Raw genomic sequence first — 18,071 nt, forward strand, 5'->3', positions numbered from 1 at the left:
CAGCTTTCCAGGTCATCTCTTCCTTGTTATTATTCTGCCACAGTACTTTAACAGAAGCCACATCTTTGTTATACAGTTTCCTTTCTTGACGGATCAGTATGGCTATAAGTTGCTCTCGTAGGGCAATTCCTTTCGGTCACCTGGATGCCTTTCACGGGAAATATTCTAGAAGGGTCACCAATGCATTTGCGAAGCATAGATACGTAAGTTACCGGATGCACCGCTTCTGTTACATCCCGAGTTTTCATACGTTGGAAAGCGTGCGAGTTAAATGACATTAGCAACTGAAACGAGGTTATTCCCCAAGCTTATAGGTGGTTAGAGTGATGGTACAGATGAGTTGTAAATATTAGAAGATAAACAAATCGAAGAAAATTAAATTTCGTTGAGGTTCAAAATTTATTTGAATAAAATACGGTCCAAGCTATAATATCCCGTATTTTTGGACTAGGAAACTGAGCCATCCAACATGGGCAAATTTACTCGAGCTCAGAATATTTGGTCACATTCAAGCGTGGAAGTCAAGAACTTGGTGTATAAAAGAATGAAGCCCCGAAATTAATTAAGACGGTAAAATGTGACGACGATAGTTGCAAATAATATTTTATGTATGGTATTAAAAGTGGTCTTTGTTTAAATAAATTGAAAGCAACGAATTAAATTGCACGAGAAAGTAAGCAAGTTTTCATAAAAAGGAATAAAGTGAGAAGTCCAAGGAATTAAAGAAAGTAAGCAAGTTTTCATAAAAAGGAATAAAGTGGGAAGTCCAAGGAATTAAATATTGTGAGTAGTAGATAAAGACTTAATGCTACAAATAGTCACGTAGATGCATAGGAAATGGACATTTTAATAAATTAAATGTGACAACACATAAGGGACCTTCACACGTGGGCCTTGGCCAAAGAGACACCAACTTAGTCATCATTTATTATCATGTATAGTAATCTGATGGTTCTTTCTCGAATACAAGAAATTACTTAATCAAATTAGTGAGCAAAGTTGTGGTCTTACGGACTGAAAATAAATAAAAACCAGCGAGTCGTCTTCTCTGTACATATGAGGGTATTATTTCTACGCGGTAGTACAGAGATTAGAGCGGGGTAGAGGTTATGTTCATGTCCGTTTTGTTCGGGTGATGGCAAATTGGAGATTCCTTCGAAGTAAAGTAAGATTGAAAAAGAGTATTTCTTGGCACATAAGGTAAGAATTCTCCTATTCTTGATATATTTAAATTTGTGCGGGTTATAGCTAAATTATGGGATGAGCACTACGAAATTAATTGCGGAGAATCGACTCAAGTTAAAGACGGGATCATTTTCGGGCACGAAATAGAAATCTTTAATTTCCGATTTCTATTAGAACATGAATTGTTTATAAATTTTACTTAGTGTAAAAATATTAATGGAAAGTTGGGATTAATTTACCATGATTAGATTATTAAGTGGGGATTAAGATTTAATTTTTTCACTAAACAAGTCATTAGTGCACAAAGTGGGCCCCACCAAGACATGTGGCCAAATTTAATTGGCTCAAGCCTTGGGTGGGCCACGTGTCCAGCCCATGAGCTGCATCTAAATGGGCAAATGATGACTCACAAGTCCACCTAAACCCTCATTTCATCTTCCACAACAAGCTAGAGAGGCCATGGCTAAGAAAAATAGAGGCTCAATTTGTTGATCAAAAAAATCAGATTTTCCAAGTATTCCCAACCCTTGAGAAGGTGCATAATAACGTGGAATAGTCGTTTGGAGCAACAAGAACAAGTATTAGTTCATTTCACAAATTCTAGCTAAGTGGAAAAGCCAACTTGTTAAGGTAAGAGTTGATTATTTTTCTATGTGTTTGATGATGAAGTTGGATGTGTGGGGAATATGCAAATGTAAATTGTATATGTGAAATTATGTGTGTTCATGTTGAAGCATTGTTGAAGTCATGAAATTATGTATCTTGATGTTGAAGCATAGTTGTAACTTGGTAACATGAATTGCATGAATGAAATTATGTATGTTGGTGTTGGAATGTTGTTGAATGCCGTAGGGACTGTTTTTAATTGAAATTGATGGACTGATTTGAATTAATATTTTGGTTGTTGTAATCATGGATTATGTGATGAGAATGAAGGAATTTAATAGTTAGAGTTGGAGTTAAAATTGTTGTGGGTTGTTGTAAGGATTATAGAGATAATAATGTGGTTTACTTGCATATGAATAGATGATGTGGTGTCGTGTGGCTGCTGTTGTATTTCCCTGAAATTTGCTGAAAAGATTGCATGAAATAAGATATAAGAAGTGTATATGGGCTGCTTGGTGTATTGTAAGTGTTCGTTAGAATTTCGGGTATCGTTATGTTATAGTTGGGGACTGTTTTGATATGTTGTGGTTCTTGTTGAAATAAAAGAATCGAAGATATGGTTGTGTCCATATGTTATTGTTGGTATTTCTGTGTCAACAGGAGAGCAATTGGAAATTCGGATAGGCGAATATATAGGGGAAATGCTGCCGAAATTTCTGTAGACAAGTACTAGTTAGAATTGAATTTCTAAGTACTTGTAGCTAATGTTTGGTAATTGATAACGTTATTGTAGATATTGGAGAGCCCGAGACTTGAGTCGGGATTTGTTTAGCGAGCGATCGAGGTATGTAAAGCCTACCTTTCCTTTTTTTGGCATGACCTTTATGAAATGAACAAATAACGCATATGTATGCTTCTAAAGAAAATCCTATTCTTAGAGCCACTAGGATGGCTAATATCTTTGACTTCCATAAGCTATTCCATATGGCTTGATGAGTATTTATGTTGTTCGAAGATTCTAGTTGTTATGTTTCCGAATGTTGTTCGAAAGAAAATTGAGATGACTAAAGTCTTTGATGAATATTTTGGTACGTAAATATGGTCCTAAAGTCTCCATTTGGTTTGATCCATAATGTTATTCGAAAGTTACCTAATATGAATGATACTTGAATTTCCAAATAGGGCTTATGAAATGTTTTTAGAAGGGTCTATACTTCAAAAGTTCGTAACTTTCGTATACTAATTCCGATTGACCCGAAACTTGTTTCTGAGCATTCGGATGTCGTAAATATATTTGTTCATCGAGTCTTGGAATTTATTTATTTATTTATATACATATGGTTTCTCACTACTCTGCTCGTGCATACTACTATGATATCGTTTTCGCCGAGTCCCGGGCCGGTTCTGTCATCGTGCACACTATGTTATATTCGGCAGTATGATGTGTTACGGTTCCCGAGTTCCTCGCCATAGGGCCGGGTACCGGTTATATACGGCGTTATGATGTGATATGGCATATGATGTGTTCTGATGTTGTGATATGTTGTGATGGTACGATATGTTCGGGGATTGTACGAAGATATGAAACCTACTGGAGTATGATGTGTTGTGGCGCCAGTGTCGGAGTGGAGACCACGTTCCTAAGCCCTATCCATGATTTTTATTTGCATGATTTGTGTTTTCAGAAAAGGTTTTGATATACTAACTCTGTATCCATTTTCCGTACTTCTCACTTCAGTTATGATTTGGATTACTGTATTTCATGCTTTACATACTCAGTACATATTTCGTACTGACCCCCCTTTCTTCGGGGGCTGTGTTTCATGCCCGCAGGTACAGACGCTCATTGTGGTAATCTGCCCGCCTAGGATACCTATTCTGCTACTTTGGAGTGCTCCTTTGATCCGGAGCCCATACTTTTGGTACAAATTTTCTGTTGCATAAATTTATGTATATATATATATATGACTATTTGGGGGTACGGCGGGGCCCTGTCCCGTCATATGTTTCTGTTGTTGTTCGTAGAGGCCTGTAGACATATATGTGGGTCATGGGTCGTGTTTGTTCGGTTATGTCTGTGACTTGTGCCTTAAGCGGCCCCGTTTGCTATTATGGCCGAAACGGCCCATATGTTTGTATATGTATGTATATTCAGGCGATGTGTATTCCGCCAGCCTGCCGGCTTTGTATGATATTTCTGCTACAGGTGACCGCTTAAGACGACGTCTGTTCTCAGTATCTGTGCAAAATAACGTATGCTAAATGTGAATAAGTTATTAAGATGTCGATTTGGTAAGTAAGTCTGTATGGGTGTCCAGTTAGGGCACTAGTCACGGCCCACGGGGTTGGGTCGTGACAGCTTCTAATTTCGATGGTAGATCCAATCCATAGGCAGTCTTGCCTACTTCACGAACGATCTGATAAGGTCCGATATACCGCAGACTAAGATTCCCTTTTATTTTTGCCGAATTTCACAACGCCTTTCATAGGTGATACTTTCAAGGATACCCAGTCACCAACCTGAAACCCTAAAAGTCGACGTTAGTTGTCTGCTTATGGTTCCTATCGACTCTGAGCTGCTAATAGCAGTTGCATAATGAGTTTCACTTTATCAACTGTCCGTTGAATTATACCCGTGGCAAGTAGTTTAGCCTTATCACTATTAGACCAGCCAATTGATGGCGCACACCTCTTGCCATACAGAGCCCTATACGGCGTCTTCTGAATGCTAGAATGGCAGCCATTATTACCAGTAATCTCAACAAGTAGCAAGTGTCCATTCCTGCTGCCTCTGAAAACAATGACACGGCTCACAGCTTATCTTTTAGTGCCTAGATAGCACGCCTAACCTGTCCGTCAGTTTAAGAACAGATGCTGTGTGGAGATTTACTTGTGTCCTTAATTTCCCCCGGAAAGATCTCTAGAGGTTAACTAACTACTAGGCCTTTCTATTCGATATAATAGATGTGGATCCTTATGAAATCTCACTGTCTCCTTGGGGTATAACTTTACACAATCCCGATCGTCCTGCTTAAACCACTCTATAACTTCCTTAATTTAATTTGCCATGCTTTAGGCATACTGCTTCGTGTCGCCCCGTTGTTTTTGACTCACACTCTTCCATTCTCTTTTTCTCTGATTTTGCTCTTAGCTTTTCTATCACTCATTATGTTGCAACCTCTGCGAGAATATGTGAAAATCCGCAAGCTAACCCAAGAAATCCCTTAGCGTCGTTTCACTAATTTTTATGCTTTTCCTTGACTTCCCCTCTCTTATTTTACAATCGGTATCGGGAGGGATTGGTTTAACCCTGATTAAGTTCTATTCACCCTTAGTATCAATTCTATTTTGGAAACTTAGTCTAGCTATCTCTGCATTTTCTGCATCATATCTAAAATATCGTAATTATATCGTTATCATTGAATCCCTTACTCTTCTTATCAAGTATTCACTCATTTGATTTGCCTAGCACTTAAATATTTGTAAGTTGCATAACGATCCTTGCATAATTCGTATAAAGTATATTCGATTTCAGGCACAGTCTTTTTTTTTTTTGATTCATTCTACCTTACATATCCCATTCGTACCAAAGTTCGCTCATTCTATGTTGTCGTATCCCTTTCCCTTCCTCTACTCAGTCCTTTAAAATTTTTCCTCATTTCCTACCATAAGGGATTTTTCTCCGTTGTCATTTATACATCGTATTATCATTAACGAATAACTCTATAGCCAATATCTTGGCCTTTAATCCAGCGTAGTATTGCTATCTTTGTATCATCCCTTTAAGTTACTTATTATCATTTCTCGTCATATTCTTTCTTTCTATTAACACCCACTTCTTGATGTCATATTTTCCAAGGTTTTTACTAACAATTTTTAGTACTGTTTTAATTACCATCTTGACTTCTATTCGTTTGTTGTCAATTTCGGACTTCACTAATTAGTTTCAGCATAGGATCTCGCAGAAAATTTAAGCGTTCACGCTAAACGAGCTATAATGTTAGTTGATTCCATCTTACTCTTGCGTTTCTCTTATCCGCTTCCCCCCTTTTAGGGTGCACCCATATCATTGTCTATTTATATCTTATTCTACGTCCCCTTTTTAAAACTTTCAAACTCGCATGATTTTCCAATATGTTTAACATACCATACCATATCCACGTCTCTCTTTATGTCACCTATAGCTTAGATTATCCCTGAATAAAATCCTAGCACAACCACGAGGTGATAAAACTCTCGATACTTCATACAAATCTAGTATGACGGTTAGTGCTCGAGTAATGTCCTTGTAGCAACAACATATCCAAGACACATTCCATTAATTCCCGTCAATAGTTAGTTGGTGCGTATAGTCGTTTCAAACTCTTCATTCCGTAGCATTTATATTTTGACAATAAAATTCCAAGCTTTCTTATAACACCATCTTGTTCCCAATGAATGCTGTCCATTCCCTCTAATAAACTTACAGCATATCAATTGTTTCGTAGATTCCCAATTCTCATCTCTTATGGATTTCACTGCTTCCGAGGTAAGGTCATATATACGTAGTATGTAGCACTCCCTTATGCTTCATATTCTCTCACTCCTTCCGTATACTCCTTGTTAACTCACAATCTTACTCGAATTCGTACTAACTTTGTCTTAGTAATGGTCTTGTTTTATAACCCTTTGTTGTACTACCTCTTCAGTCCATAACTGCATATATATATATATATATATATATATATATATATATTCCCCTTTTTATCCCACACTCATAGTCAATTAGTTACACCTATTTGTTTTCCCCCACGAATTCCCTTTCCAATTAGTTGATCACAATTTAATAAGCTGTTATCAGAAAACATTCTTCAATCACCATCAGAAGGAACTAGAGTCTGGCAAGCACCACAGGACACCCTAGTGCTTGATTTGCATGATTTACCTTCAGATTTATCCTTGAGTAGTGAACGGACTGCTTAGGTTACAACCACTCGCTGTATGTTTTACACTCCTCCAATAGGGTAACGCTCTATCACCGAACGTTATTGCCCGTCGATATAGGCCTCCTTCTAAAGCTATGTTAGCCCGTTTAGACGAATTGCGAATTCACTTCAAAGCAAGATTTTCCTTAATAAGAATAATACCTCTTATGGATGGCATGGGAAGTATCCCTTAAAGCTTTGGCCCAACATAACCTATTGCTCTTCCTTTTCCTATTCTTACCATTGTTTCCGTCAACATATAGCCTTTATCCCACACTTTCCCTGTAGAACTTGATAAGCCTTTTTCATTCACTCCATAGCTCGCTTTTCTTTTCACACTTAATACGTGTATTCTAGTCACCTAAATCATGTCATATTTTTGGCCACTTCGTCACTAGGCTTTACTTATCTTCGTGACCATCCTCATTAAGGTTTCTAACCATTCCACATATTCTAATTCCTTTAGGTTACCCTAATTTTCCCATTTGTCTCATATATCTAAATTTATGGAACCTTTAATGCACTTCCCAGGGGGTCACCCATCCCAGAATTTCTCTGGTCCTAGCACGCTTAACCTTGGAACTCGGATGAAATACGATGCTCAAATGCCAGTATATTCGTGCCCGCTTCACCACATGACCTCCATTACACAGTCTGGAGCCAGTCGAAGTCTTACAGATTTCGAGACTTTTTCGTATTACGTCCTTCTCTGTACAATTACTATTTTACCCTTTTCACTTATGTGTATGATTATTGCCTGTCCTGGGCTTCCAGATTACTGAAGGTGGCGGACATACCCTCGTCGCCATTACCTATAAGTACTCAGGTATCCGTATGTCCAGATTTCCTCTTACCATCCGTACATACTAATCTATAGCAAAGTTGATTGTTAACTTTCTCTGAATCATCCAACAAACCTTGTTCTTACTAACCTCAATTTTTTTTATCCCTTTTTAACTCTCCGAACTGTTAATCATCTTTCTTACAATCGTTCTTCACGTCGTGCCCAAATCTGTAGCTTCTCTAAAATGTCACATCCCACTTATCGTCTATTTACGATGTTTTCTTTCCCTGCTTCTTCCTGATAGGTATACCTGGTTGACTGACCACATTTTGAAAAATTTGACCGAGTCTCCTTTACCATCCTCATTATTCAAAATCTGTACGTCACAAATATCAACAATACCTTACAGGGCATACAGCTATATAACACATTCGAGCCATCCTGAACTTTCAACTTCAGATAACAGGACAAATGCATCAAGACTTACCTTTATGACTTTCCCTGTCGTCCCTTACCTTCTCCCGTCGTATGTAAAGCTCATATAAGGAATTTTATTTTCCTACGACTCAGCTCTATCGCACGATCTAAGATAGCAAGAAGGTCAACAATCCCTAGATGCCCCGTAGCCTCCTGTTTATAAATGTGGCGCGCTTCACACCATAAACAGGACTCTACTGGACACGACTTTGCAGACAACCCCTAGGACAGACCTGCTCTGATACCACTTTGTCACACCCCAGCCTTACTAGGGTGTGATGGGCACCCGTCCCCACATTCGGAGCCGAGCGAACCCACTGACTCTTATTACAAACATAACCTATCGGACTCTTAGTCGAACGAAAATAACAAATACAGTAAAAGCTTTCAGAAATATGCTTTTTCGTTGTTTTCAAATCAAACAAAATAGTAACATATGAAATTTATTACATACTATAGAACAACATATCGGCTGATGGATCCGATTACCAAACAGACATTCTATACCCACGACTCTGTCTGCAAAGTCTCTAACATCAATCCGGAAGAAGTACACGTACAAGCTCTGACTCGGCAGCACTCCAGGAGCAAACGGAGCCTGCCAACTCTGCTGGAACATCCCCTATAACAACTTCACATCACCTGGGTGTACCTGCGCGGCATGAAACGCAGCCCCCGAAGAAAGGGGGTCAGTACGGAATAGGTACTGAGTATGTAAAGCATGAAATACAATAAACAGAATCATAACCTGAACAGGAAGTACAGAAAATAAGTGCAATAACCAGAATATCAAAATGCTTACTCAATAAACATAAGTAATGCATGTCAGAACATATGCCATATCCAGCCCCATTATGGGACACGGTGGATGGAACGTGTCCGCCACCCCGTCACTGGCGCCACAACACAGCACAACACCAGAGTAGGGAAATAGCTCCGTAACATATCATAACATATCAGATGGCCATATCAGAGTGTGCACATATCATATCATATCATCAAATGTCAGAATATATGTACATGGCACAGCATAACTCCAGAACCCATGTACGTGTCATACCTGCCCCTCACATCGAGGCACGGCGAACAATGCAGTGGAATACGCGTGATAACATATCCTGGCCCGGGCTTAGTGAAGGAAGTATTGAGGCATCCACGAGTAGAGTAGTGAGAAACTTATGCATCATAAAATATTTACAAGGACTCGACAGAGTAATCCGAACGACAGGTCATTTAGGAAAGAAATCAAACGGTAGTCATAATACGTACCTTTCGGATGATACGACGGATTATGTCAAAACAAAACTTCTGAGTTCGTTTGTACATGTCAAAATATATCATAGGTCTCCATAGAATAGTTAAAACAATTTTGGATAATAATCGGAATAATAGTCAAAAGTTTCCTTTGAATGTCGCTTGAAAATAAGTCTAATAGAACATTATGGAAAGGGTTAGGGAAAAGTGGGCCCACCTCGGGTCAAGCCGAGGTGGCGTACATAAATTACGAACCTTAGGCTTTATGGATTCGTTTGCAAAAAGTTTCGGGGCATTCCGAATTTATTTGTGAAAGTTATGGACGTTTTATGACGCAAGACTCTTTTAGAAGTAAAAGTGTTCAAACATATTTTTCCAACAAAACATAAGTTCATAATTCAATTACATTGAATGTTTAAGGGCCAAATCTAAGCTCGGATTTCTAGGAATAGAGTTTCCCCCGAGGCTCGTGTCATAACCTATTATGACTAAGACATGCCAAAGAAAGAAAAGGTAGGGCTTTACATACCTTATTCGCTCCTTACGCTTATCCAAACCCAATTCCCAAACTCCTCAAAATCTACAAAAGGTCACAATTACCAAACATTAACATATATGCATTTAGGTATTCAATCTTAAGTAACACTCGTCTACAGAAATTTGGGCAGCATCTCCCCTGTAAATTCAACATCCCCGAGAATCTAACTCGGCCAAAACATCAATAACAATACCAACAACAATACCAACAATATCAACAACCAATTCAAAACGCATTCTAGCATAAGTAGTCTCCTTTTCTACATAATACATTAACTTTCAATCCAACTACACACCTTCAAACCAACATCAACGTTTACATATTCATTTACTAATTCAAAATCATTCAAACATAATTCAAGAACATCTTAAACCATCTACACAATATCCCAACATTTCCACCAAAACCATTTTCCACCCAAAACTTCCAACTTCCAACGTGGACTTTCACAACACATTTTTATCTTCCAAATTCATGAACCACATTAGCAACTAGCATGTTAACTACATTATTTGCACAAATACAAGAAATGACACTATAGTCACATTAGCTTCCAAATCAGCCCATAACCACTCCAACATTAATTTAAGTTATCAAACTCTCATTTCCATCACAAATTACATAACCACATCAACTAACATACTACATAGAAATTGTTCCATCCTCCCTACACACTACACATTCTCACGGCCCATTTCCACAACTTCAACTAAAATCATCAGACTTCCATTTTCAATATAGAATCCACAACAACAACAACTAGAATGCTACATAAAAATGAATTCATCTTACCTACACAATACATACATACACACGGTCCTAGCATGTAAACTTCCATATTTTCATGAATCCTATCAATTTATACATACTACAACATAAATGAACCCTTCATAACATATAAAAAGGGATTGAATCTTACCTTTTCTTCTTAACTCCTTCACTTGATTAGGGTGCGAAATCGATGAAACGAGCGACCTATCTTCCAAAACAACTACACCACGTTGTAGAGGACCCTTGAATTAGTAGGAATACATGAAGAAAATAATTTTTGGAACAAGATTTCCAATGGCTATTTTTCCATAGCCATGGCCGAATAGGCCTCTTGTTCTCCCCCTCTTCATTTTTTTTTCTCTCTAGTTTCTTGAATCTTCCAAATGAGCATATGAAGAATAAATTCTTCCATGTGCCCAATATATTAAAAGGTCATGTGCATGACACACACCCATGTGCATAGCACATGCCCCCTTGTTTTTATTTTCTTTCTTCTCTTTTTATTTTTGTTCAAGAACACATAATTTGAAGAACAAATAATTTCGTAATTTCAATTTTGCCCTTAGCCTTCCTCAATATTTTCACATATATTTTTTATAAACAACTTACGTATCAAACTAGGCCAAAACATAGCCTTGTCCTTAACTTGCTGCGATTATCTCAAAGTGTCCAAATGTGCAAAATACGGGGTATAACAGCTACTCATAAGCATAGACTCTTAGTTTTTTTCCGGAATGTAGGAAATTCATGGAGAAGGAGAAAATATCATATCATAGGGTTCATGCCTTAGAAAGAAGGGACTAGCCTTACATACCTTTTTCGTTTAACTAATTTATCGCTTGCTTGTTCTCCTTCAATGCCCACGTTTCTACCTTCAAGAGAATACGCATTAACATTAGCTAATCGATTACTTAAACGTGCTGACTAAAGCTAAAGAAAATTGGGTAGCATTTCCTTTGTTTGTACAACTTTCCCCATATTCCATATCAACTCCCAAACATCGATAACAACATTCACAATATCACAAGCAACAATCGTCATTCATCTACATTACCCACATTTCGCAATTTCACTCCAATTTCCCCATAATCATTGCCATAGTTCATTATTGCATTTTCTCACATATAATACTTATTCCATGTTCTAAATGTCGTTCATAACATACTTACAATCACAACATATCGATAATCATGACTCAATCCAAGCCTTTACCCAACAATGACATTATTCCCACATTTATGACCCATTTTCTATATCTTTCTACAATCCAAGTGTTTTAACTTTCAAAACCTTAAAAAACAAGGAATGATCATAAAACTCACCTTAGATAATGATGAATAAGCCTTAAGTGGAAATTCTCCTCTTGCACCAAAACCCTAGCTCACTTCCCTTGGGATTTCTTGGCTTAGATGAACTTTGATATGTTTCTTACACTTGATTTTGTGGGTTTGATGAAGTTGATCATAGATTTATCTTGGGTTCTTGTGGGTGAAGAGTGAGAGAATTCTAGAGTGTTCTTGAGGTGTGGATAGTGGAAAATGAAATGAAATAAATGAGAGAGAGGTCCTTATATCAACTTAAAAATCTGACCCGACGTGAACATACGGACCAACATACGGTCCGTATATTTTATACTGACCGTATGTCTGGACTGTATGTTTAGTCCGGTGAAGACCCTCATTCTGGGAAGAACATACGGCTGGACATACGGTCCGTATATTTTATTCGGCCTTGGCCGTATAATGCCCAGCTCTCCGAAGTTCGTTCTCATCGACTCGTTTGATCTCCAATCCTTATGGAACCTTCTTGAAACTTGTTTAATACTTCATTACAAATCTAAGCATCCCTATAACTCGTCCTCAAGGCCTTACCAAACAATACTTAACGCAATAATTTACGAAACCTCTCCTAAATCCCACTTATACTCCACTTGTCCTTATCAATCCTTATTTCATCAATTCATATAACTTCAAAATCTTAACGTATGCATTCTAAGACCACTAAATATCCGTCTTATAGTCTTAAGAACTTCCTGTTACCCTTAAGCTCTCATTGGTGCATTCACTACACGATGACATGAAATTTCCAAGGTGTAACACTCTTCCCCCCTTTTAGAACATTCGTCCTCGAACGTTAAGCACTCGGGAATTCTACAAAAATTTCGCCAGAGTCTCCCTTGTAATATGGCACTACCATCCTGTCACAACAACCCATAATAACATCGCCTCACAGGGCCACAACACAATAGCAATATAATTTGGCCACACACGACCCATATACATAAAAAGAAAGCCTACATACCTCATACTCTTGGTGTCTCATCTTGGATCTCTTCTGGGGGTTGAAACAAGTGCCGGTATGTGGATTTCATTTTCTCTTCTGCCTCTCAATTCATTTCCTCTCGGTTGTTATTTCGCCACAAGACTTTGACTGAAGCTACTTCCTTATTTCAAAGTCTCCGTACTTGCCTGTCTAAAATGGCAATGGGCACTTCTTCATAGGCTAGCTTTTCTGTCACTTGAACATCATCTATTGGGACAATCCTTGTAGGATCTCCAACACACTTGCGGAGCATTGAAACATGAAAAACTGGATGGACCGATTCAAGTTCTGAAGGCAAGTCCAATTCGTAAGCTACATGACCCACCTTGCGGATAATTTTATAAGGTCCAATGTATCGAGGACTTAATTTTCCTTTCTTACCAAATCTCATCACTCCTTTCATTGGCGACACCTTCAAAAATACCCAATCATCAACTTGAAATTCTAAGTCTCGTCGGCGGTTGTCCGCATAAGGTTTTTGGCGACTTTGGGCTGTCAACAATCGATCTCGGATCACCCTAAATTTTTCTACCGCTTGTTGAATCAACTCAGGACCTATTAGCTGTACTTCTCCTATTTCAAACCATCCAATTGGGGATCTGCACTTCCTTCCATATAGAGCTTCATACGGAGCCATTTGGATATTGGAATGGTAGCTATTGTTGTATGCAAACTCAATCAGAGGTAAGTGGTCATCCCAACTACCACCGAAATCTAACACACATGCCCGTAGCATATCTTCCAAGGTCTGAATAGTGCGTTCGGCTTGTCCATCAGTCTGTGGATGAAATGTCGTGCTAAACTTTACTTGAGTACCTAGACCTTCTTGGAAGGATTTCCAGAATTTAGCTGTAAATTGCGCTCCTCTATCCGTGATAATAGATATCGGAATTGTCACACCCCGATCTTACTAGGGTGTGATGGGCACCCGACCCCATACTCGGAGCCGAGCGAACCCGCTGACTCTTATTACACACATAGTCTCCTTGAACTCTTAAATCAAATATAATGAAATACGTAGTAAAGCTTTCAAAATCTTTCTTTTCATCGTACTTAATTCAAATAAATTCTATCGTCACATGAAACTTGTAACATGAAACACGATAACACATCGGCTGGTGGAGCCGCTTACAAGACTGACATCCTAAACCCACGACTCTGTCTGCAAAGTCTCTAACTTCGAACAATGACATCATAGCATAATACTATGACCCGGCAACTCTCCAGGGGCAAATGGAGCTTGCCAACTTCGCTGGAACATCTTCTATAATGGCTTCTACTCATCTGGGTGTACCTGCGCGGCATGAAACGCAGCCCCCGAAGAAAGGGGGTCAGTACAAGCAATGTGCTGAGTATGTAAGGCATGAATAGTAACATAGTAAGAGATGTATTTATGAATAATAACAGAATGGAGATATAGAGCACATCATGGGGTAAAAGAGTAACTTGTACATCTGAATGCCTTTTAGGCGGGTACCATGCATGCTTAGTGCTGCGGAACATGCAGCCCGATCCATATATATACATATCATATTTTACTTTCTTGGAAAACATTTCTTTTTCATATATATGTAAAATAGAACATATCATATTTCCGAGGCGTCGGCTCCGATCCATTTAGCCACATATATCCCGCGTCCGGGACGATATTAACCGATGTGGGATTTTCCTGAAACAATGTGGGATTTGCCTAAACCAATATGGGATTCGCCTAAGGCAAGCCTTACACTCACCCCCCTTTGGGACTCAGCGTTCTTGCTGAGGTTTGCCCCACCACTGGGTCTGCCCCACCATTGGGTTTTCCCCACCACTGGGTTTTCCCCACCACCGGCTCCGATACCAACTGATCAGGTGCCAATGCGTCTATAGCGCCTCACCTTTCCCCTTACCCCATATACATATACATATATCATGTTCATGTAGTATATACATATATCATATACATATATCATGTAAGCAGCATGCAGGAGAGCCCAAAGAATGTTATGCCTCTATCGGAGGGACGTAAGGTCGGTAACCTCCGAATATATTATGGAAGACTCGATGGACAAGTATACTTACCGACACCTGAAGGCTCAGAAACAAGTTTCGGGTCAATCCGATTTAGTATAAGAAAGTTATGAGCGTTTGAAGTACAGAACCTTCCATGAACGTTTCAGAAGCTATTTTTTGAAAATCAAAGGAATAATCATATCAAGTACCTTTCGAATATCGCTATGAATCAAATCAACATAAGGCTTTTGGAACTACACACTTGCATCAAGACATAGCAAAATAGTTCTTCGGAAGTCAAGAACATTAGCCATCCTAGTGGCTCTAAGAATAGGAATTTCTTTAAAATCATACATATACGTCATCAGCTCGTTTCATAAGGATCATGCCAAAGAAAGAAAGGGTAAGCCTTACCTGTTCCACGTCCTATTAGCTACGCTTATTCGTTCAAACTTGCTAGTCTACATTCAAGAGAATTGACATAATCATTAGATTCATCGACATATACTTGTCTTAGTCTTTCAAATGAATTCATTTATATTCTACCGAAATTTCGGCAGCATTTCCCCTATAAATACACTATCCCCGAGAATTTAACTCGGCCAATTTATCAACAACAATCCGAGAATTCAACTCGGCCAAATTATCCGCAACAATACCAACAATCATACTAACAACTTCAACAATCAATCCAAAATATATTCTAACATTAGCAACCTTCGTCACACAATTCAACGGTATTTCATTTATATTCAATTCAATCACATATTATCAAGCTAACACCAATGATCCCACATTCAAGTATTAATCCGAAATCTTTCTAACATGATTCAAGAATACTTCAAACAATTCACATAACATTCAAAACAACCCAATCAACCTACTACTTCACCCGAGACCTTCCAAATTCAACAAGAACAATAATAACCTATTTCCTTCTTTCAATTTCAATTACAACAACCCAACTTACAATCTTCCAAACACATGTCTCACTTCCAAATTCATGAATTATATTTACAACCTACACATTAGCAATATCATTCCTACAAATAGAAGAAACTATACTAATGTCACATTAACTTCTTCAACAATCCCACAATGATTCCAACTTCATTTCAATTCATCACCTTCATTTTTATTATGGAATCCACAATATCAACAATCAAACTACTAAATAAAATCAATTCATCATACCTACACAACATGGCCCTATTCGGCCACCACCTCCACATATATAAATCATGAATTTCATCCATTCCCACATACTTAAACACTCACAAATCATCCATAACACATGAAAGAAGGGGTTAAACCTTACCTTTATTCTTTGACTCCTCTATTCGGCTAGAGCTTCCATCTTGCACCATGAATATTTTGCTTGTTCCAACAACCACTCCATGTTAATTAGGGCCTTCAAATTAGTTGGAATACTAGAAGAAAATAATTTTTCTTGATAAATTTCCTTGGCACCAAATTTTGGAACCTTGGCCGAATGGCCCTATTTTTTTCTCTCCAAGTTTTCTTCTTGAAATTTCATGAATAATTTGTCTTGATAGGTCAGCTCTCTACATATATATATATATATATATATATATATATATATATATATATAGCTCCTCCCAATACCAAGTGGACACATGCCCCCTTTCTTGAAGTTTCTTAAATTAAAAAAAAAAAAAGGATGACTAATTATCTTATTTTGTCATCACTTTTCCATATTTATATATATATATTTATATGGCTCCTACTAATACCATGTGAACCTTCTTGAATATTTTGTGAAATTCTCATTTTACCCTTAGCCTTTCTCAATATTTCCATACCAATAAACAACTTGTTCACTAAAATAATTTGGAAAATAGTCTTACCTTTAACTTCAAGCAATTATATTGAATTATCCGAACGTACAATATACGGGCTATAACAGGAATACCATGGAGTCGCACAATCTCCTTGAGATACAACCTTGCATAAACTTGTGCCGAGTATGTGGTTCTGACTGGAAGGAAATGAGCTGCTTTCGTGAGTCTGTCCACGATCACCCATATGGAATCATACTTGCCTCGGGAAAGAGGTAATCCCACAATAAAATCCATGTTGATCACTTCCCATTTCCAAGTAGGGATTTCCATTGCTTGCAATAATCCTCCTGGCTTTTGATGTTCGATTTTCACTTGCTGGAAAGTTGGACATTGAGCTACAATTTATGCTATATCTATCTTCATACCATCCCACCAATATATCAACTTGAGATCATGATACATCTTTGTGGAACCTGGGTGAATAGAATACCGAGAATAATGGGCTTCTTCTAGAATCCGATGGCGCAATTCTGCAACATTCAGAACACATAGCTTGCCTTGGTATCTAAGAATTCCATCCATGGAAATTTCAAATGGGGACTTCTCTTTTTCATGAAATACGTCTCTATAATGGCTCAACTGAGAATCTTCATATTGTCGCTCTTTCACTTCCATATTCAGGGACGAAACTGTGGGATCATTAATATCGATTCCTGCACCACCTGAATCAATTAAACGTACTCCAAGATTAGCTAGCTGGTGAAGCTCATGAATCATCTCTTTCTTTCCCAGAGGAACTTCATATAGGCTTCCCATTGATTGGCGGCTTAGCGCATCAGCTACTATATTTGATTTTCCGGGGTGGTATAAAATGCTCACATCATAATCTTTCAATAACTCTAACCACCGCCTCTGTCGCAGATTTAACTCCTTCTGTTTGAAAATGTATTGAAGAATCTTGTGATCTGTATAAATATCGACGTGCACACCATACAAGTAATGTCTCCACATTTTTAATGCGTGAATGACTGCAGTCAATTCGAGATCATGAGTTGGATAGTTCTTTTCATGTTTCCGCAGCTGTATCGAAGCATAAGCAATGACTCTACCGTGCTGCATTAACACACATCCTAACCCAACACCGGAAGCATCACAATATACAACGTAACCATCTGGCCCTTCTGGGAGTGTCAAGACTGGGGTTGAGGTTAATCTGTCCTTCAACTCTTGGAAGCTGCATTCACAAGCATCATTCCACTGAAATTTATTTGACTTCTAGGTTAGCTTCGTCAATGGGGCTAAAATAGAGGAAAATCCCTCTACAAACTTTCTATAGTAACCTGCTAAGCCCAGAAAACTACGGGCTTCTGTAGGCG

General features: G+C 38.3%; 1 long non-coding RNA gene across 1 annotated transcript; it reads left to right on the forward strand.

Moving 5' to 3' along the window:
- The first annotated feature begins 949 nt into the window (after positions 1 to 949).
- LOC132638464 (uncharacterized) lies at positions 950 to 4,039 on the forward strand. Its single transcript, XR_009581748.1, has 3 exons — positions 950 to 1,200; positions 2,585 to 2,635; positions 3,625 to 4,039. It is a non-coding gene; the product is annotated as an uncharacterized LOC132638464 (long non-coding RNA).
- Positions 4,040 to 18,071: the final 14,032 nt, after the last annotated feature.

The sequence above is a fragment of the Lycium barbarum genome, chromosome 4, assembly GCF_019175385.1.
Source record: "Lycium barbarum isolate Lr01 chromosome 4, ASM1917538v2, whole genome shotgun sequence".
NCBI classification, from domain to species: domain Eukaryota; kingdom Viridiplantae; phylum Streptophyta; class Magnoliopsida; order Solanales; family Solanaceae; genus Lycium; species Lycium barbarum.